This window comes from Salvelinus namaycush, unplaced genomic scaffold (genome assembly GCF_016432855.1).
Source record: "Salvelinus namaycush isolate Seneca unplaced genomic scaffold, SaNama_1.0 Scaffold43, whole genome shotgun sequence".
NCBI classification, from domain to species: Eukaryota; Metazoa; Chordata; class Actinopteri; order Salmoniformes; family Salmonidae; genus Salvelinus; species Salvelinus namaycush.
In genome coordinates, this window is record NW_024061120.1 from 219,203 (window position 1) to 245,953 (window position 26,751).

Below are 26,751 nucleotides of genomic sequence, written 5' to 3' on the forward strand. Positions count from 1 at the left end.
AGACCAAGTGCTCCGCTTAGTGTGGTCTGTCAGCCCAGGCTAGTCGACATCATAGCTGCTGTTCCACCCCAGTACCCTGGTGCCCTGGTGCCCAAACTCAAGGCCAAGCCTATCCGCACTGCCAGCGGGGTACGTACCCGTGTGTGTGTGTGTGTGTGTGTGTGTACTTAAAATAGACAAGCATTTAACAATTGAAATTAAGTTGAAGACAACACAAGGAACGTGTGTACTTGTATCTCTTTGTCCAGATTTGCTGTAGTGGCTGTGATGTGTAAACACCATCGCTGTCCTCTCATCAGTTTCACAGGAAACATCTCTGTGTGTGTGTGTGTACATTCATGATGTAGCTTCAGTGAGACCAGAACAACTCTGGCCACAGTGTCCTATTGATTTATACCAGCTCCCTATGGGCTATTCAGGCATCGTATTGAGTCTTCTATAATTTTTTCCCCTGTCAGTCGACATCTATGAGAGCCATCAGAGCACCTTATGATCCCTACCTGCAGACCAGACATCGGGTGAAACAGGTCTGTGACACATTCCTGCACACACTTCTAGTTAAGGCACATTTTTTTGGGCTCCCATTATGGCTTACGCTACAGAAGTGCTTGCCGCTGTAATAGAATAATAATGGATTGCATTTACATAGCACTTTTTCCAAGTCTCTCCTGTCTCTCTCTCCTGTCTGTCTGTCTCTCTTGTCTGTCTGTCTGTCTGTCTGTCTATCCTGTCTCTCCTGTCTGTCTGTCTCTCCTGTCTGTCTGTCCGTCCAGTTGAAGCAGCTGGGCCACAGTGTGGACAAGGTGGAGTTTATAGTGATGGGAGGAACCTTCATGGCCCTGGCTGAGGAGTACAGAGACGACTTCATCAGGAACCTCCATGACGCCCTGTCAGAACACACCTCTAACAACGTAGCTGAGGCCGTCAGGTAATACTGCCCCCCCCCCCCCCCCCCGAACTCCTGTCGGGACACGCCTCGTAATCCCTGTCGGGACACGCCTCGTAATCCCTGTCGGGACACGCCTCGTAAACCCCTGTCGGGACACGCCTCGTAAACCCCTGTCGGGACACGCCTCGTAAACCCCTGTCGGGACACGCCTCGTAAACCCCTGTCGGGACACGCCTCGTAAACCCCTGTCGGGACACGCCTCGTAAACCCCTGTCGGGACACGCCTCGTAAACCCCTGTCGGGACACGCCTCGAACCCCTAACAAGCTAGCAGAGGCTGTCGGTACTACTAAAGTAGACCCTACGATGCTCCCTCTGGTCTCTGTGAGATAGGCCTCCCGGGTGGCGCAGTGGTCTAGGGCACTGCATCGCAGTGCTAGCTGCGCCACCAGAGTCTCTGGGTTCGCGCCCAGGCTGGGCTGGGTTCGCGCCCAGGCTCTGTCGCAGCCGGCCGCAACCGGGAGGTCCGTGGGGCGACGCACAATTGGCATAGCGTCGTCCGGGTTAGGGAGGGTTTGGCCGGTAGGGATATCCTTGTCTCAGTATGTAAAATGTAATAAAATGTATGCACTCTACTGTAAGTCGCTCTGGATAAGAGCGTCTGCTAAATGACTAAAATGTCAAATGTAAATGTATAGTGACTGTCTGGAGTGTAATGGTGAGTTGGTTCCACTAGATGGTGCTGATCTCTAGTTTGAAATGGAGCTCGTGCTGCGTCCGCCTCACCGCCATGTCTATTTCTATTGGCACAAGCAGTTCATGACTAACTGTTCACACCCCTGTTGTTGGTGGAGAGAATTTTGCAAGTTTAAAGCTTATTTCCTGCAGTTCTACACATTTTGTTATGAGGTGCAAAGAATATGTTGCAGTTTTAAAGCTAATTTTCTTGCCATTCTACACATTTTGCTATGTCTAGTGTGTATTCATCTGATATGAGTGACTAAACAAATTTACAATAATATCTATGTGCTTAAAAACCTAAAAAAAAAAAAAAAAAAAAAAAAAATAACGTTAGCTGACATGGGCTAATTGATCTGGACATTTCTAACAAGTTATAATTAGCTCTCTAAGGTCTGTAATGACTGACAAGACAAGAGGAGCTGATGATGTAATACCTAATGCATTCTACTATTACAACTTTCAAGAGTAAATTTAAAGCCGGACACAGTTCCTTTTTTGTTTTTTTTAAACAAACATTTTAAATCGTTTTTTAAATGTATTTTTTCTGGGGGGGGGCCCCCTGCCGACCCCTCACACCCCACCTGAGGGGTGCGCCCCATAGTTTGGGAACCACTGTTGTAGAACATCTTTTATCTATATCTCAGCCAAAATACTGATACCTTATTCACCGATCAGACAAATGAAGAAGTGTACATTTGGATCTGATATTTGTTTTAGTTATGAAGAGGGATTATAAAGTTCACCCTAGTGTCCCCTGTGGCTTGGTGTGTCTTTGGGAGTTACAACAGGACTCAATGCTTTGGCCCTTCACTGCAGTAGGAGGGAGAAGTTTTGTGTGACTCCTGGGAGATCAATAGAAGATTGAGGGATGTGATAGAGGAATGGAGGTCTGGACCCTGAGGGCTTGTTTGTTCGTCGGTATTTATTCCTTAGTAGCTGATAAGGTGTGTGTGTGTGTGTGTGTGTGTGTGCCCGCGCTCCTGTATTGCTCATCCAGCAGTGTTATCAGCACGTTCGTTAAGACGATTACTCTAATTGTTGTGGCTGCTTATCAGGCTGAGACGTGGGAGGCTCTTCTCTGCTGTCTGCACCTGTCTGTGTCTGCACCTGCCTGTGTCTGCACCTGTCTGCCTGTGTCTGCATGTGTCTGCACCTGTCTGCCTGTGTCTGCACCTGTCTGCCTGTGTAAGCAGGTGTGCTCACTGGCTTGTGTCAGTAATAAAGCAGTCATGTTTCTCCGAGTCCCACTCTGCCTCCGTTCGTTTGATGAGAAAAGCTTCAGTATTTAACCTGCAAATAGCCATTCAGATAATATCATTTTTATTGACTACTGTCAGCCAATCGGATGTGTTCTCTGGAGCATTAACGCCTGTGATTGTCTTAAGTCGGTCATCAGATTGTTAGACTGGACATTGTGTTGCCAGTAATAGGTTGGAGGAATATGAGCTGACTGGTCTAGATGACGACTGTGGTCATCAAACCTGATGGCGGATCTAGATTGTTTATCCTTGTCAAACCTGTCCAAGTGGAGAAAATGACAGCCAGACTGAAGAGGCAGATGTCTAATCTCAATACATCCTGAATCTGCTCTCATTGGTCCTTCAGTTTCAATACATCCTGGATCTGTTCTCATTGGTTCTACAGTTTCAATACATCATGTATCTGCTCTCATTGGTCCTTCAGTTTCAATACATCCTGAATCTGCTCTCATTGGTCCTTCAGTTTCAATACATCCTGAATCTGCTCTCATTGGTCCTTCAGTTTCAATACATCCTGGATCTGCTCTCATTGGTCCTTCAGTTTCAATACATCCTGGATCTGCTCTCATTGGTCCTTCAGGTTCAATACATCCTGAATCTGTTCTCATTGGTCCTTCAGTTTCAATACATCCTGGATCTGCTCTCATTGGTCCTTCAGTTTCAATACATCCTGGATCTGCTCTCATTGGTCCTTCAGTTTCAATACATCCTGAATCTGCTCTCATTGGTCCTTCAGTTTCAATACATCCTGGATCTGCTCTCATTGGTCCTTCAGTTTCAATACATCCTGGATCTGCTCTCATTGGTCCTTCAGGTTCAATACATCCTGGATCTGCTCTCATTGGTCCTTCAGTTTCAATACATCCTGGATCTGCTCTTTGGTCCTACAGTTTCAATACATCCTGGATCTGCTCTCATTGGTCCTTCAGTTTCAATACATCCTGAATCTGCTCTCATTGGTCCTTCAGTTTCAATACATCCTGGATCTGCTCTCATTGGTCCTTCAGTTTCAATACATCCTGGATCTGCTCTCATTGGTCCTACAGTTTCAATACATCCTGGATCTGCTCTCATTGGTCCTTCAGTTTCAATACATCCTGGATCTGCTCTCATTGGTCCTTCAGTTTCAATACATCCTGGATCTGCTCTCATTGGTCCTTCAGTTTCAAGGGGGTTGAAGTTACACGGAGAAAATGTAACTTTGTTGTTCCATTTTCTGACGTGATTTTATTATGTCCCACATTTCCCTGCCAGTGACTTGATGGAGTGGGGTTGTCCAGGTACTTGCTCTTGAGATCGAAGTTGCCTCTAATGTAATCGCAGATCTACAGTTGAAGTCGGAAGTTTACATACACATTAACCAAATACATTTAAACTCAGTTTTTCACAATTCCTGACATTTAATCAGAGTAAAAATCCCCTGTTTTAAGTCAATTAGGATCACCAGTTTATTTTAAGAATGTGAAATGTGAGAATAATAGTAGAGAATGATTTATTTCAGCTTTTATTTATTTCATCACATTCCCAGTGGGTCAGAAGTTTACATACACTCAATTAGTATTTGGTAGCATTACCTTTTTTAAATTGTTTAACTTCGGTCAAACGTTTCGGGTAGCCTTCCACAATCTTCCCACAATAAGGTGGGTGAATTTTGGCCCATTCCTCCTGACAGAGCTGGTGTAACTGAGTCAGTTTTGTAGGTCTCCTTGCTCGCACACGCTTTTTCAGTTCTGCCCACACATTTTCTATAGGATTGAGGTCAGGGCTTTGTGATGGACACTCCAATACCTTGACTTTGTTGTCATTAAGCCATTTCGCCACAACTTTGGAAGTATGCTTGGGGTCATTGTCCATTTGGAAGACCCATTTGTGACCAAGCTTTAACTTCCTGACTGATGTCTTGAGATGTTGCTTCAATATATCCACATCATTTTCCTCCCTCATAATGCCATCTATTTTGTGAAGTGCACCAGTCCCTCCTGCAGCAAAGCACCTCCACAACATGATGCTGCAAGCCCCGTGCTTCACGGTTAGGATGGTGTTCTTCGGCTTGCAAGCCTCCCCCTTTTTCCTCCAAACATAACGATGGCGGAAACCAGAGGACATTTCTCCAAAAAGTACGATCTTTGTCCCCATGTCCAGTTGCAACCCGTATTCTGGCTTTTTTATGGCGGTTTTGGAACAGTGGCTTCTTCCTTGCTGAGCGGTCTTTCAGGTTATGTCAATATAGGACTCGTTTTACTGTGGATATAGATACTTTTGTACCGGTTTCCTCCAGCATCTTCACAAGGTCCTTTGCTGTTGTTCTGGGATTGATTTGCACTTTTCGCACCAAAGTACGTTCATCTCTAGGAGACAGAACGCGTCTTCTTCCTGAGCGGTATGACGGCCGCGTAGTCCTATGGTGTTTATACTTGCGTACTCTTGTTTGTACAGATGAATGTGGTACCTTCAGGCATTTGGAAATTGCTCCCAAGGATGAACCAGACTTGTGGAGGTCTACAATTTTTTTTCTGAGGTCTTGGCTGATTTCTTTTGATTTTCCCATGATGTCAAGCAAAGAGGCACTGAGTTTGAAGGTAGGCCTCGAAATACATCCACAGGTACACCTCCAATTGACTCAAATGATGTCAGTTAGCCTATCAGAAGCTTCTAAAGCCATGACATCATTATCTGGAATTTTCTAAGCTGTTTAATTGCACAGTCAACTTAGTGTATGTAAACTTCTGACCCACTGGAATTGTGATACAGTGAATTATAAGTCAAATAATCTGTCTGTAAACAATTGTTGGAAAAATTACTTGTCATGCACAAGGTATATGTCCTAACCCGACTTTCCAAAACTATAGTTTGTTAACAAGAAAATTGTTGAGTGGTTGAAAAATGAGTTTTAATGACTCCAACCTAAGTGTATGTAAACTTCCGACTTCAACTGTATAATCCCATTTTTAAGATTCCTTTATTGTACACAAGGTCAAACAGGAACTTTGGTTCTGCTTTGTCCCAACCCCTCTGAAATGCATGTGTATATATATATATATATATCTAACTAGGCAAGTCAGTTAAGAACATTCTTATTTAAAATGACGGCCTAGGAACAGTCAGTTAACTGCCTTGTTCAGGGGGCAGAATGACAGATTTTTACCTCGTCAGCTCGGGGATTTGATCTTGCAACCTTTCGGTTACTAGCCCAACGCTCTAACCGCTAGGCTACCTGCCGTCCCCATACATACACAGAGGTTGATGTAGGAGGCTAGACGCGTTACCCATACCCTCAATCTGAACCCGTTCAGTCGTACTATAGAACTAGATTCTATTTGTATCAGCAAGACTGACCTCTCCTCCTTCTTCTTTCCTCGTTTTAGGTACTCAGAACGCAGTAACACAGTGTGTGGGCAGTAACACAGTGTGTGGGCATCACCATCGAGACGCGTCCTGACTACTGTCTGAAGAGACACCTCAGTGACATGCTGGGGTACGGCTGTACCCGGTTGGAGATAGGGGTTCAGAGCGTCTACGAGGACGTAGCACGGGACACCAACAGGTCAGAGGGCAGAGGTTAAAGGTCAGGAGGGGGTTTTGAACGGAGTCGTCATAGCGACTGCTTGTGATATGTCTTTGGTCTAACTCATAGCTGCTGGTCATTAATCACCATCATCCCAGACACCCTCAACCCACTCTAATTCACATACAGCCCCAACAGATCCACAGATGACGCCATCTCTATTGCACTCCACACTGCCCTCACCCACCTTGACAAAAGGAACACCTATGTAAGAATGCTATTCATTGACTACAGCGCAGCGTTCAACACCATAGTGCCCACAAAGCTCATTAGTAAGCTAAGGACCCTGGGACTAAACACCTCCCTCTGCAACTGGATCCTGGACTTCTTGACGGGCTGCAACCAAGTGGTGAGGGTAGGCAACAACTCATCCGCCAAGCTGACCCTCAACATGGAGGGCCCCTCAGGGGTGTTTGCTTAGTCCCCTCCTGTACTCCCTCTTCACCCATGACTACGTGGCCAAGTACGACTCCAACACCGTAATTAAGTTTGCTGACGACACATCAGTGGTCGGCCTGATTACCGACAATGACGAGACAGTCTATAGGGAGGAGGTCAGAGAACTGGCAGTGTGTTTCCAGGACAACGACCTCTTCCTCAACGACAGTAAGACCAAGTAGCAGATCGTGGACTACAGGAAACGGAGGGCCGAGCACGCCCCCAACCACATAGTGTAGTGGAGCGTGTTGAGAGCTTCAAGTTCCTCTGTGTCCACATCACTAAGCTCCCTGTCATCCAGGACCTCTATACCAGACGGTGTCAGAGCAAGACCCTAAAAATGGACAAAGACTCCAGCCACCGAAGTCATGGACTTCGGTGGCAAGCGGTACCGATGAACAGCTTCTACCCCCAAGCCATAAGACTGCTAAATAGTTAGTCCGGGTAGCTAACTATTTAACTATCTGCACTGATTATTTTTGCTCATCACATCCGCTGCTGTTATTGTTTATTATTTATCCTGTTGCCTAGTCACTTTACCCCTACCTATATGTACATATCTATCTCGTACCTACTTCTGCGAGCAGGCCTTTCTAATCGACCTGGCCGGGGTATCCGGAATGACCTTGACCTCATCCCGTCAGTAGAGGATGCCTGGTTATTCTTTAAAAATGCCTTCCTCGCCATCTTAAATAAGCATGCCCCATTCAATTCTTTTAAAAACTAGGAATAGACCTGTCTGCCATTGACCAGCACAAAAACATCCTGTGGCGTTCTGCATTAGCATCGAATAGCCCCCGTGATATGCAACTTTTCAGGGAAGTTAGGAACAAATATACACAGGCAGTTAGGAAAGCTAAGGCTAGCTTTTTCAAACAGAAATTTGCATCCTGTAGTACAAACTCAAAAAAGTTTTGGGACACTGTAAAGTCCATGGAGAATAAGAGCACCTCCTCCCAGCTGCCCACTGCTCTGAGGCTAGGAAACACGGTTACCACCGATAAATCCACTATAATTGAGAATTTCAATAAGCATTTCTCTACGGCTGGCCATGCTTTCCACCTGGCTACCCCTACCCCGGTCAACTGCCCGGCACCCTCCACAGCAACCCGCCCAAGCCTCCCCACTTCTCCTTCACCCAAATCCAGATAGCTGATGTTCTGAAAGAGCTGCAAAATCTGGACCCCCACAAATCAGCTGGGCTAGACAATCTGGACCCTCTCTTTCTAAAATTATCTGCCGAAATTGTTGCAACCCCTATTACTAGCCTGTTCAACCTCTCTTTCGTATCTTCTGAGATTCCCAAAGATTGGAAAGCTGCCGCGGTCATCCCCCTCTTCAAAGGGGGAGACACTCTAGACCCTAACTGCTACAGACCTATATCTATCCTACCCTGCCTTTCTAAGGTCTTTGAAAAGCCAAGTTAACAAACAGATTATCGACCATTTCGAATCCCACCGACCTTCTCCGCTATGCAATCTGGTTTCAGAACTGGTCATGGGTGCACCTCAGCCATGCTCAAGGTCCTAAACGATATCGTAACCGCCATCGACGAGACATTACTGTGCAGCCGTATTTATCGACCTGGCCAAGGCTTTTGACTCTGTCAATCACCACATTCTTATTGGCAGACTCAACAGCCTTGGTTTCTCAAATGATTGCCTCGCCTGGTTTACCAACTACTTCTCTGATAGAGTTCAGTGTGTCAAATCGAAGGGCCTGTTGTCCGGACCTCTGGCAGTCTCTATGGGGGTGCCACAGGGTTCAATTTCCGGGCTCTTTCCGACTCTCTTCTCTGTATACATCAATGTCGCTCTTGCTGCTGGTGATTCTCTGATCCACCTCTACGCAGACGACACCATTCTGTATACTTCTGGCCCTTCTTTGGACACTGTGTTAACAAACCTCCAGACGAGCTTCAATGCCATACAACTCTCCTTCCGTGGCCTCCAACTGCTCTTAAATGCAAGTAAAGCTAAATGCATGCTATTCAATCGATCAATGCCCGCACCTGCCCGCCCGTCCAGCATCACTACTCTGGACGGTTCTGACTTAGAATACGTGGACAACTACAAATACCTAGGTATCTGGCTAGACTGTAAACTCTCCTTCCAGACTCACATCAAACATCTCCAATCCAAAATTAAATCTAGAATCGGCTTCCTATATTGCAACAAAGCATCCTTCACTCATGCTGCCAAACATACCCTCGTAAAACTGACTATCCTACTGATCCTCGACTTCGGCGACGTCATCTATAAAATAGCCTCCAATACCCTACTCAATAAACTGGATGCAGTCTATCACAGTGCCATCCGTTTTGTCACCAAAGCCCCATATACTACCCACCACTGCGACCTGTACACTCTCGTTGGTTGGCCCTCGCTTCATACTCGTCGCCAAACCCACTGGCTACAGGTTATCTACAAGTCTCTGCTAGGTAAAGCCCGCCTTATCTCAGCTCACTGGTCACCATAGCAGCACCCAACCATAGCACGCGCTCCAGCAGGTTTATCTCACTGGTCACCCCCAAAGCCAATTCCTTCTTTCGTCGCCTTTCCTTCCAGTTCTCTGCTGCCAATGACTGGAACGAACTGCAAAAATCACTGAAGCTGGAGACTCATATCTCCCTCACTAGCTTTAAGCACCAGCTGTCAGAGCAGCTCACAGATCACTGCACCTGTACATAGCCCATCTGTAAACAGCCCATCCAACTACCTCATCCCCATACTATATTTATATATTTATTTATCTTGCTCCTTTGCACCCCAGTATCTCTACTTGCACATTCATCTTCTGCACATAAATCACTCCAGTGTTTAATTGCTAAATTGTAATTATTTCTCCACCATGGCCGATTTATTGCCTTAACTCCCTTATCTTACCTCATTTGCACTCACTGTATATAGACTTTTTGTTTGACTGTGTTTTGTTTATTCCATGTGTAACTCTGTGTTGTATGTGTCAAATTGCTATGCTTTATCTTGTCCAGGTCACAGTTGTAAATGAGAACTTGTTCTCAACTAGCCTACCTGGTTAAATAAAGGTGAAATAAAAAAGTACCCGTGGACATGGACTCAGTACTGGTACTAAGTGTGTATAGACAAGTTATTACATCGTACCCCTGGTCATGGACTCAGTACTGGTACTCTGTATATATAGACAAGTTAATATTAGTCATTGTGTTATTTTTCTCTTCTGTTTCTCTCTGTATTTTTGGGAAGGGCCTGTATTAAACATTTCACTGTTAGTCTACATCTGTTGTTTGACCAAGCATGTGATGAATAAAATGTGTATTTGATCCAAGGGGCAGAGACTCAGAGTTGGAATGGAGTCATAGCTACTAATCATATGTTGTTTAGTCATGACTCGTATGTCACTAGTCATGTCAGTCGTCATAGCTACTGGTCACGTGTGGCCCAGTTGGTAAAGCATGGCACTTTCAACGCAAGGGTTGTGGGTTCGATTCCCGCGGGGGACCAGTATGGGGGGGGGAGTAGGAAAAACGTATGAACCCCCTACTTTAACTCACACTGGATAAGAGCGTCTGCTTAGTGACTAAAATGGATCATGTATATGTTAGTCTTAGCCACTGGTTATACAGTGCATTTGGAAAGTATTCAGACCCCTTGACTTTATCCACATGTTGTATTAACTTTTTTTTTTTTTACCCTCATCAATCTACACACAATACCCCATCATCACGAAGCAAAAACAGGTTCAGAAACAACTGAAATATCACATTTCCGTAAGCATATTCAGACCCTTTACTCAGTACTTTGTTCAAACACCTTTTGGCAGCTGTAGTATCTTAAGATGCTTCTTAGATTGATGACTCCGGACACGTAAGTACGTTTTTAATTGTAACTTAGAATTACATTCCTGGAGTGCGCCTGGCGTAAGCTACCTGAGGCTTTCTCAAGCCTTCAGAGACTTGTCCCGAAGCCACTCCTGCGTTGTCTTAGCTCTGTGCTTAGGGTCGTTGTCCTGTTGGAAGGTGAACCTTCACCCCAGTCTGAGAACCTGCTCCAGAGCACTCAGGACCTCATCAAGGATCTCTCTGTACTTTGCACCGTTCATCTTGCCCTCGATCCTGACCAGTCTCCCAGTCCCTGCTGCTGAAAAACATCCCCACAGCATGATGTTGACACCACCGTGCTTCACCGTAGGGATGGAGCCAGGTTTCCTAGAGACGTGACGCTTGGCATTCAGGCCAAAGAGTTCAATCTTGGTTTCATCAGACCAAAGAATCTTGTTTTCTATGGTCTGAGAGGCTTTAGGTGCCTTTTGACAAACTCCAAGTGGGCTGTCATGTGCCTTTTTTAATGACAGGTGTGCCATTTCAAAATCATGTCCTATCAATTGAACTTACCACAGGTGGACTCCAATGAAGTTGTAGAAACATCTCAAGGATGATCAATGGAAACAGGATGCCACCTGAGCTCAATTTCAAATCTCATAGCAAAGGGTCTGAATACTTACGTAAATAAGGTATTTCTGTTATATTTTTAATGAATTTGCAAAAATGTGTAAACCTGCTGTCATTTTGACATTATGGGGTATTGTGTGATGAGCGGGGGGGGGGGGGGGGGGGGGATGATTTAATCAATTTTAGAATAAGGCTGTAACATAAAAATGTGGAAAAAGGAAAGGGGTCTGAATATTTTACGAATGCACTGTATGTCAGTAGTGTTACTCATAGCCACTGGTTATTTGTCAGTAGTGTTACTCATAGCCACTGGTTATTTGTCAGTAGTGTTACTCATAGCCACTGGTTATTTGTCAGTAGTGTTACTCATAGCCACTGGTTATTTGTCAGTAGTGTTACTCATAGCCACTGGTTATTTGTCAGTAGTGTTACTCATAGCCACTGGTTATTTGTCAGTGTTTCTCATAGCCACTGGTTATTTGTCAGCACAATGTTGTGTGTAATGTGTCTGTTAGAAGCTCACCATGTAATCTGTTTTGTGATCATCATAGTGATTGTGAGGGGGGTGTGTTACATGTTCACCATGTACATTTTTGTGTGTCCGTCCGTCCAGAGGTCACACGGTGAGGGCAGTGTGTGTCCGTCCGTCCAGAGGTCACACGGTGAGGGCGGTGTGTGTCCGTCCGTCCAGAGGTCACACGGTGAGGGCGAGGGGGGTGGGTTCTTCCACTTCTCCAAAGACGCAGGTTTCAAGGTGGTGTCTCACATGATGCCTGACCTTCCTAACGTTGGTATGGAGAGAGACGTCCAGCAGTTCATAGTGAGTCTCTCTCACACACACAGTATCTACACCTGAGTGTATAAAACATTTTAAGAACACCTGCTCTTTCCAGGACTGACCAGTTGAATCCAGGTGAAAGATATGATCCCTTATTGATGTCACTTGTTAAATCCACTTCAATCAGTGTAGATGAAGGGGAGGAGACAGGTTAAAGAAGGATTTTTAAGCCTTGAGACAATTTGAGACATGGATTGTGTATGTGTGACATTCAGAGGGTGAATGACAAAAGCTTTAGGGGCCTTTTGAACAGCGTATGGTAGTAGGTGCCTTTGAACAGGGGATGGTAGTAGGGGCCTTTGAACAGCAGATGGTAGTAGGTGCCTTTGAACAGGGTATGGTAGTAGTTGCCTTTGAACAGGGTATGGTAGTAGGGGCCTTTGAACAGGGTATGGTAGTAGGGGCCTTTGAACAGGGTATGGTAGTAGGGGCCTTTGAACAGGGTATGGTAGTAGGGGCCTTTGAACAGGGTATGGTAGTAGGGGCCTTTGAACAGGGTATGGTAGTAGGGGCCTTTGAACGGGGTATGGTAGTAGGTGCCTTTGAACAGCGGATGGTAGTAGGGGCCTTTGAACAGCGTATGGTAGTAGGGGCCTTTGAACAGCGGATGGTAGTAGGGGCCTTTGAACAGCGGATGGTAGTAGGGGCCTTTGAACAGGGTATGGTAGTAGGGGCCTTTGAACAGGGTATGGTAGTAGGTGCCTTTGAACAGCGTATGGTAGTAGGGGCCTTTGAACAGGGTATGGTAGTAGGGGCCTTTGAACAGGGTATGGTAGTAGGGGCCTTTGAACAGGGTATGGTAGTAGGTGCCTTTGAACAGGGTATGGTAGTAGGGGCCTTTGAACAGGGTATGGTAGTAGGTGCCTTTGAACAGGGTATGGTAGTAGGGGCCTTTGAACAGCGTATGGTAGTAGGGGCCTTTGAACAGGGTATGGTAGTAGGGGCCTTTGAACAGGGTATGGTAGTAGGTGCCTTTGAACAGGGTATGGTAGTAGGTGCCTTTGAACAGGGTATGGTAGTAGGTGCCTTTGAACAGGGTATGGTAGTAGGTGCCTTTGAACAGGGGATGGTAGTAGGTGCCTTTGAACAGGGGATGGTAGTAGGTGCCTTTGAACAGGGGATGGTAGTAGGGGCCTTTGAACAGGGGATGGTAGTAGGGGCCTTTGAACAGGGGATGGTAGTAGGGGCCTTTGAACAGGGGATGGTAGTAGGGGCCTTTGAACAGCAGATGGTAGTAGGTGCCTTTGAACAGGGTATGGTAGTAGTTGCCTTTGAACAGGGTATGGTAGTAGGGGCCTTTGAACAGGGTATGGTAGTAGGGGCCTTTGAACAGGGTATGGTAGTAGGGGCCTTTGAACAGGGTATGGTAGTAGGGGCCTTTGAACAGGGTATGGTAGTAGGGGCCTTTGAACAGGGTATGGTAGTAGGGGCCTTTGAACAGGGTATGGTAGTAGGGGCCTTTGAACAGGGTATGGTAGTAGGTGCCTTTGAACACCGGATGGTAGTAGGGGCCTTTGAACAGCGTATGGTAGTAGGGGCCTTTGAACAGCGGATGGTAGTAGGGGCCTTTGAACAGCGGATGGTAGTAGGGGCCTTTGAACAGCGGATGGTAGTAGGGGCCTTTGAACAGGGTATGGTAGTAGGGGCCTTTGAACAGGGTATGGTAGTAGGTGCCTTTGAACAGCGTATGGTAGTAGGGGCCTTTGAACAGGGTATGGTAGTAGGTGCCTTTGAACAGCGTATGGTAGTAGGGGCCTTTGAACAGGGTATGGTAGTAGGGGCCTTTGAACAGGGTATGGTAGTAGGGGCCTTTGAACAGGGTATGGTAGTAGGGGCCTTTGAACAGGGTATGGTAGTAGGGGCCTTTGAACAGGGTATGGTAGTAGGTGCCTTTGAACAGGGTATGGTAGTAGGGGCCTTTGAACAGGGTATGGTAGTAGGGGCCTTTGAACAGGGTATGGTAGTAGGGGCCTTTGAACAGGGTATGGTAGTAGGGGCCTTTGAACAGGGTATGGTAGTAGGGGCCTTTGAACAGGGGATGGTAGTAGGGGCCTTTGAACAGCAGATGGTAGTAGGTGCCTTTGAACAGGGTATGGTAGTAGTTGCCTTTGAACAGGGTATGGTAGTAGTTGCCTTTGAACAGGGTATGGTAGTAGGGGCCTTTGAACAGGGTATGGTAGTAGGGGCCTTTGAACAGGGTATGGTAGTAGGGGCCTTTGAACAGGGTATGGTAGTAGGGGCCTTTGAACAGGGTATGGTAGTAGGGGCCTTTGAACAGGGTATGGTAGTAGGGGCCTTTGAACAGGGTATGGTAGTAGGGGCCTTTGAACACCGGATGGTAGTAGGGGCCTTTGAACAGCGTATGGTAGTAGGGGCCTTTGAACAGCGGATGGTAGTAGGGGCCTTTGAACAGCGGATGGTAGTAGGGGCCTTTGAACAGCGGATGGTAGTAGGGGCCTTTGAACAGGGTATGGTAGTAGGGGCCTTTGAACAGGGTATGGTAGTAGGTGCCTTTGAACAGCGTATGGTAGTAGGGGCCTTTGAACAGGGTATGGTAGTAGGTGCCTTTGAACAGCGTATGGTAGTAGGGGCCTTTGAACAGGGTATGGTAGTAGGGGCCTTTGAACAGGGTATGGTAGTAGGGGCCTTTGAACAGGGTATGGTAGTAGGGGCCTTTGAACAGGGTATGGTAGTAGGGGCCTTTGAACAGGGTATGGTAGTAGGTGCCTTTGAACAGGGTATGGTAGTAGGGGCCTTTGAACAGGGTATGGTAGTAGGGGCCTTTGAACAGGGTATGGTAGTAGGGGCCTTTGAACAGGGTATGGTAGTAGGGGCCTTTGAACAGGGTATGGTAGTAGGGGCCTTTGAACAGCGGATGGTAGTAGGTGCCTTTGAACAGGGTATGGTAGTAGGTGCCTTTGAACAGGGTATGGTAGTAGGTGCCTTTGAACAGCGTATGGTAGTAGGGGCCTTTGAACAGGGTATGGTAGTAGGGGCCTTTGAACAGGGTATGGTAGTAGGGGCCTTTGAACAGGGTATGGTAGTAGGGGCCTTTGAACAGGGTATGGTAGTAGGGGCCTTTGAACAGGGTATGGTAGTAGGGGCCTTTGAACAGGGTATGGTAGTAGGTGCCTTTGAACAGGGGATGGTAGTAGGGGCCTTTGAACAGGGGATGGTAGTAGGGGCCTTTGAACAGGGGATGGTAGTAGGGGCCTTTGAACAGGGGATGGTAGTAGGGGCCTTTGAACAGCGGATGGTAGTAGGGGCCTTTGAACAGCGGATGGTAGTAGGGGCCTTTGAACAGGGTATGGTAGTAGGGGCCTTTGAACAGGGTATGGTAGTAGGGGCCTTTGAACAGCGTATGGTAGTAGGTGCCAGGCCCACCGGTTTGTGTCAAAAACCCACCAGCGTTGCAGTTCTTTTCACGTTTAACAGTTTCCTGTGTGTATCAAGAATGATCCACCACCCAAAGGACATCCAGCCAACTTGACACAACTGTGGGAAGGATTGGAGTCAACATGGGCCAGCATCCCTGTGGAACGCTTTCGACACCTTGTAGAGTCCATGCCCTGACAATTTGAGGCGTTTCTGAGGGCAAAAAGGGTGGGGGGGAGGAGGGGGGTCCAACTCAATGTTAGGAAAGTGTTCCTAATGTTTGAAATACTCAGTGTATATAAGAAATTAGTTTTACGAGAGAGGATGATGTAGTTTGTCAGGATTTGTAAAAAATTATCTAAACATATTTGCACATGGATACTGTACTTTTTATATTTGAGCAGAACTGCCCCTCCTTCAGTTGTCTGTACCTGATTTATTTTTTTAAAGAAAGAGCTCCATTTTGTTTTTGTATGTACGGTAGCTAATTGTTCCACAGCATGTTGACTGGACCCAACCCATCGCCGTGATTCTCCATCTCTGGGTTGCGTCCCAAATGGTTCCCTATTTAGTGCACTACTTTAACCAGAGCCTTATGGGCCCTACATAGGGGATAGGGTCCCACTTGGGACACTCGGTCTGTCTCCCGTTCTTATGAACCAGGTAGTCCTTCTGTCAGCCAGTCAGCCTGTGGTGACTCATAGCTTCACTTTACGGAGAAGAGTCATTTTACAGTGTTTTTATTGGGGTAGATCGTTACCGGTTGGCGTGAAACCGTAGCAGGCCAGACAATCTGCTGAGGCTTCACTACTACGCCCTCCTCTATTCTGCTCTGTTCAGTGTGCGGTTGTGTGCTCTGTTCAGTGTGTGAACATCGTTTTCACACTGTTGAGCTGTATTGCACTAGCCTGGTTACTCATCCACTATAGTTGCTATGGTAGTGAACCGTGTGTATAGTTGCTATGGTAGTGAACATTTTTATCTGTGCAAGCCAGCACAGGATGGTTTGGCACAACAATAGTGTGATTGAGAAAAGGTTTAGGAGTCCATTCAGAGCCAGCTAGTGTAAAATGACCTCTCTTCTACAGCCTCTGTTATACGTCTGCCTCCTTTGTTCATTTCCAAATAGCTACCAAAACGTTGTTCAGTGTTGCTGCCTGGTAGCAACAGAAATCCTTTTCCAATAGAAATCCTTTTCTTAAGAACTAGATGACATGAGTAAGAGCATTACCCACCTTAGTCGTGGCCAAAAGTTTTGAGAATGACACAAATATTAATTTTCACAAAGTCTGCTGCCTCAGTTTGTATGATGGCAATTTGCATATACTCCAGAATGTTATGAAGAGTGATCAGATGAATTGCAATTAATTGCAAAGTCCCTCTTTGCCATGCAAATGAACTGAATCCCCAAAAAACATTTCCACTGCATTTCAGCCCTGCCACAAAAGGACCAGCTGACATGTCAGTGATTGCAGGTGTGAGTGTTGACGAGGACAAGGCTGGAGATCACTCTGTCATGCTGATTGAGTTCGAATAACAGACTGGAAGCTTCAGAATCATTGTTCTTCCTCTGTCAACCATGGTTACCTGCAAGGAAATACGTGCCGTCATCATCATTGCTTTGCACAAAAAGGGCTTCACAGGCAAGGATATTGCTGCCAGTAAGAGTGCACCTAAATCAACCATTTATCAGAACATCAAGAACTTCAAGGAGAGCGGTTCAATTGTTGTGAAGAAGGCTTCAGGGTGCCCAAGAAAGTCCAGCAAGCGCCAGGACCGTCTCCTAAAGTTGATTCAGCTGCGGGATCGGGGCACCACCAGTACAGAGCTTGCTCAGGAATGGCAGCAGGCAGGTGTGAGTGCATCTGCACGCACAGTGAGGCGAAGACTTTTGGAGGATGGCCTGGTGTCAAGAAGGGCAGCAAAGAAGCCACTTCTCTCCAGGAAAAACATCAGGGACAGACTGATATTCTGCAAAAGGTACAGGGATTGGACTGCTGAGGACTGGGGTAAAGTCATTTTCTCTGATGAATCCCCTTTCCGATTGTTTGGGGCATCCGGAAAAAAGCTTGTCCGGAGAAGACAAGGTGAGCGCTACCATCAGTCCTGTGTCATGCCAACAGTAAAGCATCCTGAGACCATTCATGTGTGGGGTTGCTTCTCAGCCAAGGGAGTGGGCTCACTCACTTTGCCTAAGAACACAGCCATGAATAAAGAATGGTACCAACACATCCTCCGAGAGCAACTTCTCCCAACCATCCAGGAACAGTTTGGTGACGAGCAATGCCTTTTCCAGCATGATTGAGCACCTTGCTATAAGGCAAAAGTGAAAACTAAGTGGCTCGGTTGAACAAAACATAGATATTTTGGGTCCATGGCCAGGAAATTCCCCAGACATTAATCCCATTGAGAACTTGTGGTCAATCCTCAAGAGGCGGGTGGACAAACAAAACCCACAAATTCTGACAAACTCCAAGCATTGATTATGCAAGAATGGGCTGCCATCAGTCAGGATGTAGCCCAGAAGTTAATTGACTGCATGCCAGGGCAGATTGCAGAGGTCTTGAAAAAGAAGGGTCAACACTGCAAATATTGACTCTTTGCATCAACTTCATGTAATTGTCAATAAAAGCCTTTGACACTTATGAAATGCTTGTAATTATACTTCAGTATTCCATAGTAACATCTGACAAAAATATCTAAAGACGCTGAAGCAGCAAACTTTGTGAAAATTAATATTTGTGTCATTCTCAAAACTTTTGGCCACGAATGTACATCAGGGGTTTATGAAGTCTACCTGTACTAGACAATCACTCACTCAGTCTAACCTTTTACAATGTCAAGGGTCCACAGTCTTCAATAATTAGATGGTATATTATACAGTGGGAGGGAATTGAAAATGTTTAAAATATTAGCAATAATGACAGTATATAATTCAATAATTCACATACTGAGCTAAATTGTATGCTCAAGAATTTTGGGAAATTATTTTCTACCAAAACATTTCCTCAGCGAAAGATTGTGTTTATCAAGTACTTTTTTCCCCCTCAAAGGTAGAGGTCAAAGTGATTGACACCCTTAAAGGTCCTTATAAATCAACTAGTCAAAAGTTTAGTCCCATATTCATAGCACGCATTGACTACATCAAGCTTGTGACTCGCTCTTAATTTGTTGGATGCATTTTGAAGTTTGTTTTGGTTGTTTCAGATTATTTTCGTCCCAATTGAAATTAATGTTAAATAATGTATTTTTAATGACCGTTATACACCCACACCATTCCAACAAAGAAAAGCTGCTTTTTAACATAGTTAGTTAATTAAAAAAACATTTGTAAGGAAAATTATTTCTCTAATATTGTAATTCAATTATAGGTATTAAGTTCAAAGAAATCTTGAAACAGTGAAGTTGGTCTATCATAATAAGATCCCATGAACAGGGGAGGAGATCATCCTTCACCGGACCTCCTATCATCCTTCACCGGACCTCCTATCATCCTTCACCAGACCTCCTACTCTAGGATGTTTTGTGGATATGGGCCCCGAGGTACATCACTAACTGGTCCAGACCTCCTATCAGACTTTACCAGAGTTCCTACCAGAGTTCCTACCAGAGTTCCTACCAGAGTTCCTACCAGAGTTCCTACCAGAGTTCCTACCAGAGTTCCTACCAGAGTTCCTACCAGAGTTCCTACCAGAGTTCCTACCAGAGTTCCTACCAGAGTTCCTACCAGAGTTCCTACCAGAGTTCCTACCAGAGTTCCTACCAGAGTTCCTACCAGAGTTCCTACCAGAGTTCCTACCAGAGTTCCTACCAGACTTCCTACCAGACTTCCTACCAGACTTCCTACCAGACTTCCTACCAGACTTCCTACCAGACTTCCTACCAGACTTCCTACCAGACTTCCTACCAGACTTCCTACCAGACTTCCTACCAGACTTCCTACCAGACTTCCTACCAGACTTCCTACCAGACTTCCTACCAGACTTCCTACCAGACTTCCTACCAGACTTCCTACCAGACTTCCTACCAGACTTCCTACCAGACTTCCTACCAGACTTCCTACCAGACTTCCTACCAGACTTCCTACCAGACTTCCTACCAGACTTCCTACCAGACTTCCTACCAGACCTTCTATCAGACCTTCTATCAGACCTTCTATCAGACTTCCTACCAGACCTTCTATCAGACTTCCTACCAGACCTTCTATCAGACTTCCTACCAGACCTTCTATCAGACTTCCTACCAGACCTTCTATCAGACTTCCTACCAGACCTTCTATCAGACTTCCTACCAGACCTTCTATCAGACTTCCTACCAGACCTTCTATCAGACTTCCTACCAGACCTTCTATCAGACTTCCTACCAGACCTTCTATCAGACTTCCTACCAGACCTTCTATCAGACCTTCTATCAGACTTTACCAGACTTCCTACCAGACTTATCAGGCATCAGGTACTCTGTATCCCAGTAAAGGGGCCTTAAGAATTGCGCTCACACTGTGTGCATTTGCGTGCGTGTTGGTATGATCGTAATCGGAGTGTGTGAGAGCAGGATATTTAATGGGGTATTTGGCCAAATGTCTCCGAGTCACTGTCCTGCTCTCCTATCGTACTAACACACACACACACACACACACACACACACACACACACCTGCGTCACTGGAAGCTCCTGTTCTTTATCAGCTCCCCCCCTCCTCACCACCCCTGGAGATCACTCTGTGTTCTGCTGTGCTGCTATCACAGGACCCAGCTGGGAGGCTGTCGCTTGGGGCTAGGGGTGATAATGGATTCTCATTACAGTATGTCTGTCGACGTATCAGTTCCCAAGCTCGCTCTCTGTTATCTACCTCTGTGCACCTGGCTCCTCCGAGCCCCAAACAGGACAGGATTGTAAAATCACTAAATTCCCCGGTTTTCCAGAAATCCTAGTTATAAGATTCCTGGAATAAGCAGGATATCCGGGGTCCTCCAACTGGGATTTCCAGAAAACCAGGGAATTTTGCAACCCTAGATGTATATACCACTGTGCAGTCTCCTCCAGTGCCCTTATCCAGACAGGACATGAATCTACCACTGTGCAGTCTCCTCCAGTCCCCTTATCCAGACAGGACATGAATCTACCACTGTGCAGTCTCCTCCAGTCCCCTTATCCAGACAGGACATGAATCTACCACTGTGCAGTCTCCTCCAGTCCCCTTATCCAGACAGGACATGAATCTACCACTGTGCAGTCTCCTCCAGTCCCCTTATCCAGACAGGACATGAATCTACCACTGTGCAGTCTCCTCCAGTCCCCTTATCCAGACAGGACATGAATCTACCACTGTGCAGTCTCCTCCAGTCCCCTTATCCAGACAGGACATGAATCTACCACTGTGCAGTCTCCTCCAGTCCCCTTATCCAGACAGGACATGAATCTACCACTGTGCAGTCTCCTCCAGTGCCCTTATCCAGACAGGACATGAATCTACCACTGTGCAGTCTCCTCCAGTCCCCTTATCCAGACAGGACATGAATCTACCACTGTGCAGTCTCCTCCAGTGCCCTTATCCAGACAGGACATGAATCTACCACTGTGCAGTCTCCTACAGTCCCCTTATCCAGACAGGACATGAATCTACCACTGTGCAGTCTCCTACAGTCCCCTTATCCAGACAGGACATGAATCTACCACTGTGCAGTCTCCGACAGTCCCCTTATCCAGACAGGACATGAATCTACCACTGTGCAGTCTCCTCCAGTGCCCTTATCCAGACAGGACATGAATCTACCACTGTGCAGTCTCCTCCAGTGCCCTTATCCAGACAGGACATGAATCTACCACTGTGCAGTCTCCGACAGTCCCCTTATCCAGACAGGACATGAATCTACCACTGTGCAGTCTCCTCCAGTGCCCTTATCCAGACAGGACATGAATCTACCACTGTGCAGTCTCCTCCAGTCCCCTTATCCAGACAGGACATGAATCTACCACTGTGCAGTCTCCTCCAGTCCCCTTATCCAGACAGGACATGAATCTACCACTGTGCAGTCTCCTCCAGTCCCCTTATCCAGACAGGACATGAATCTACCACTGTGCAGTCTCCTCCAGTGCCCTTATCCAGACAGGACATGAATCTACCACTGTGCAGTCTCCTCCAGTCCCCTTATCCAGACAGGACATGAATCTACCACTGTGCAGTCTCCTCCAGTCCCCTTATCCAGACAGGAAGGGGATTGGTGGTGATAAATATGAATCGGTCTGTCACAGACTGACCAAATAGTCCCTCGTCACTCAGTCCACTTAGTGAGAAGTTGTTCGTTTAAAAAAAATTGAACCTTTTATTTAACTAGGCAAGTCAGTTAAGAACAAATTCTTATTTACAATGACGGTCTCGGGAACAGCAGGTTAACTGCCTTGTTCAGGGGCAGAACGACAGATTTTTACCTTGTCAACTCGGGGGATTCGATCTCTCAACTTTTCGGTTACTGGCCCAACGTTCAAACCACTAGGCTACCTGCCGCCCCAGGTCAGGATAGTTGTTTTGTGTGCTTCTCTACTCCTCACTACACACCATATCAACCTCACGGGAAATATGAGGCTCAAGATGACTGGCCGGTTGCTTCAGACTGATTTATAAGTCCCTTATCACTTGTTTGTCAAGCTACAAACTCACAAAATCCTATTTCAACGTGTCCTATTGTGCCAGAGAGGCTCTTTTAACCTCCTATTTAACACTTCTAGTATGTCTGTAACCTCTCAGCCCTCCAGGAGTTTGTTGAGAACCCAGCGTTCAGGCCAGATGGGTTGAAGCTGTACCCCACCCTGGTTATCAGGGGTACAGGTCTGTATGAGCTGTGGAAGACCGGTCGCTGTAAGAGCTACTCCCCCTCTGCCCTGGTAGATCTGGTGGCTCGCATCCTGGCACTGATGCCACCCTGGACAAGAGTCTACCGCGTTCAGAGGTGTGTGGGTGTTATCGCGAGAGGTAGAGGATCTATAAGACCTAAATCACTTTGTAAAGTATGTACATTATAGTACATTGTAGGCATTTAGCAGACTCTCTGATCCAGAGTTACTACAGTAGTGAGTCATTTAGCAGACTCTCTTATCCAGAGACTACAGTCAGTGAGTCATTTAGCAGACTCTCTGATCCAGAGATACTACAGTAGTGAGTCATTTAGCAGACTCTCTGATCCAGAGATACTACAGTAGTGAGTCATTTAGCAGACTCTCTGATCCAGAGATACTACAGTAGTGAGTCATTTAGCAGACTCTCTTATCCAGAGATACTACAGTAGTGAGTCATTTAGCAGACTCTCTGATCCAGAGATACTACAGTAGTGAGTCATTTAGCAGACTCTCTGATCCAGAGACTACAGTCAGTGAGTCATTTAGCAGACTCTCTGATCCAGAGATACTACAGTCAGTGAGTCATTTAGCAGACTCTCTGATCCAGAGATACTACAGTAGTGAGTCATTTAACAGACTCTCTGATCCAGAGCCACTACAGTAGTGAGTCATTTAGCAGAGTATACAGCCTGGATACAGCCATTAGCAGTGGTATTTTGGCCATATACCTCAAACCTCCAACGTGCTTTATTGCTGTTATAAACTGGTTACCAATGTAATTAGAACAGTAAACAAATAGTTTGAGTCATATTAGTGGTATACGGTCTGAAATACACATGGCTGGAATGCTGTTTCAGCCAATCAGCGTCCGCGATCTAAACTACCAGCTTCATAATGATGTATATTTACGATACAATGCTAGGCCATACTATAGTTGGTCATACATAGTGGTAGTTGGCTAGTTTAGGATACATGATCATAATGTCTTTCTCTCATCCGCTAGTGTCGAGATGTGAGGACAAGAGAAGTGGGAATCCAGGAGATCCATCACAAAGTGCGTCCCTACCAGGTGGAGCTGATTCGTAGAGACTACGTGGCTGGGAGACCTTCCTGTCCTACGAGGACCCAGAACAAGACGTTCTGATTGGTCTGCGGCGCTGTTCCGCGCAATCGGTTCGCCCCGAGCTCAAAGGGGGCGTGTCCATGAGCTGCACGTCTACGGCAGCGTGGTTCCTGTCAGTAGCAGAGACCCCAGCAAGTTCCAACACCAGGTACACACACTCACTAACCCTGATCCTGGACTAATGTAGAACTACAGCCCCAGCAAGTTCCAACACCGGGTACACACTCACTAACCCTGATCCTGGACTAATGTAGAACTACAGCCCCAGCAAGTTCCAACACCAGGTACACTCTCACTAACCCTGATCCTGGACTAATGTAGAACTACAGCCCCAGCAAGTTCCAACACCAGGTACACACACTCACTAACCCTGATCCTGGACTAATGTAGAACTACAGCCCCAGCAAGTTCCAACACCAGGTACAAACACTCACTAACCCTGATCCTGGACTAATGTAGAACTACAGCCCCAGCAAGTTCCAACACCAGGTACACACTCACTCACTAACCCTGATCCTGGACTAATGTAGAACTACAGCCCCAGCAAGTTCCAACACCGGGTACACACACACTCACTAACCCTGATCCTGGACTAATGTAGAACTACAGCCCCAGCAAGTTCCAACACCAGGTACACACACACACTAACCCTGATCCTGGACTAATGTAGAACTACAGCCCCAGCAAGTTCCAACACCAGGTACACACTCACTAACCCTGATCCTGGACTAATGTAGAACTACAGCCCAAGCTCTTGTTCCAACACCAGGTACACACACACTCACACTCACTCACTAACCCTGATCCTGGACTAATGTAGAACTACAGCCCAAGCTCTTGTTCCAACACCAGGTACACACACACACACACACACTCACTCACTAACCCTGATCCTGGACTAATGTAGAACTACAGCCCAAGCTCTTGTTCCAACACCAGGTACACACACACACACACTCACTCACTAACCCTGATCCTGGACTAATGTAGAACTACAGCCCAAGCTCTTGTTCCAACACCAGGTACACACACACACACACTCACTAACCCTGATCCTGGACTAATGTAGAACTACAGCCCAAGCTCTTGTTCCAACACCAGGTACACACACACACACACTCACTAACCCTGATCCTGGACTAATGTAGAACTACAGCCCAAGCTCTTGTTCCAACACCAGGTACACACACACTCACTCACTAACCCTGATCCTGGACTAATGTAGAACTACAGCCCAAGCTCTTGTTCCAACACCGGGTACACACACACTCACTCACTAACCCTGATCCTGGACTAATGTAGAACTACAGCCCAAGCTCTTGTTCCAACACCAGGTACACACACACACTAACCCTGATCCTGGACTAATGTAGAACTACAGCCCAAGCTCTTGTTCCAACACCAGGTACACACACACTCACTCACTAACCCTGATCCTGGACTAATGTAGAACTACAGCCCAAGCTCTTGTTCCAACACCAGGTACACACACACACACACTCACTCACTAACCCTGATCCTGGACTAATGTAGAACTACAGCCCAAGCTCTTGTTCCAACACCAGGTACACACACACACACACTCACTCACTAACCCTGATCCTGGACTAATGTAGAACTACAGCCCAAGCTCTTGTTCCAACACCAGGTACACACACACACACACTCACTCACTAACCCTGATCCTGGACTAATGTAGAACTACAGCCCAAGCTCTTGTTCCAACACCAGGTACACACACACACACACTCACTCACTAACCCTGATCCTGGACTAATGTAGAACTACAGCCCAAGCTCTTGTTCCAACACCAGGTACACACACACACACACTCACTCACTAACCCTGATCCTGGACTAATGTAGAACTACAGCCCAAGCTCTTGTTCCAACACCAGGTACACACACACACACACTCACTCACTAACCCTGATCCTGGACTAATGTAGAACTACAGCCCAAGCTCTTGTTCCAACACCAGGTACACACACACACACACTCACTAACCCTGATCCTGGACTAATGTAGAACTACAGCCCAAGCTCTTGTTCCAACACCAGGTACACACACACACACACTCACTAACCCTGATCCTGGACAAATGTAGAACTACAGCCCAAGCTCTTGTTCCAACACCAGGTACACACACACACACACACACACACACACACACACACACACACACACACACACACACACACACTAACCCTGATCCTGGACTAATGTAGAACTACAGCCCAAGCTCTTGTTGCAACACAGCACTATTCAACTATTCCTAGCTACTAAACTAATCATCAAGACCCTTTAAAAAAAAAAAAGTTGAATCAGCTGTTTTAACATAAAAGACAGTGATTCTAAGTTTACGTTAAGTCTTGTTTAATGAGTTTTTGTTCCGTGGTTTTTGTTCCGTGGTTTTTGTTCCGTGCTCCGTGGTTGGTTTATCTTTAATTTGTTCCTCCTGTTTTGCAGGGCTTTGGGATGTTGCTGATGGAAGCGGATCGCAAGAGAGGAACACGGCTCCGGGAAACTAGTCGTCATCTCAGGTGGAACTATTTCTCTCTCTCTCTCCCTCTCCTCCATGCCGAGGAGACGGATGGTCCAGTCTGTCATTTCTAATGCCTCTCTGTTTGTTCATTGTCATGCTACACAATGTTTAGAATATTCTGTAATATACCGTATCACATGTGTCTGTGTTTTCAGGTGTGGGAACTAGGAACTACTACAGGAAGATGGGTTATGAGCTGCAGGGACCGTATATGGTGAAACACACCTGGAAGTGTCTAGTCAGACTGGGGAATGAAAACCTGTTTTAGTATCATGTCTTGTGCGTGTATTGGTAAAACAATATCTTTATTTATTACTAGTATGTGTTTGTTACCTTGGAGACGCTGCAGAGTACATGAACGACAATATGCTTGTGGTATCAGAGGGCAGAGTGAATTGGTCAGCTGATCCTAGATCACTTCTACCCAGAGTGAGTACAGCATACCAGTCTTAAAGAGCTCATTGCCAAAGTATCCTTTTATCTACTGACCCAGAGTCAGATGAGGTCCTTTATCTACTGACCCAGGGTCAGATGAGGTCCTTTATCTACTGACCCAGGGTCAGATGAGGCCCTTTATCTACTGACCCAGGGTCAGATGAGGCCCTTTATCTACTGACCCAGGGTCAGATGAGGTCCTTTATCTACTGACCCAGGGTCAGATGAGGTCCTTTATCTACTGACCCAGGGTCAGATGAGGTCCTTTATCTACTGACCCAGG

General features: G+C 46.4%; 1 pseudogene; it reads left to right on the forward strand.

Moving 5' to 3' along the window:
• Positions 1-26,602, forward strand: LOC120041281 (annotated as a pseudogene).
• Positions 26,603-26,751: the final 149 nt, after the last annotated feature.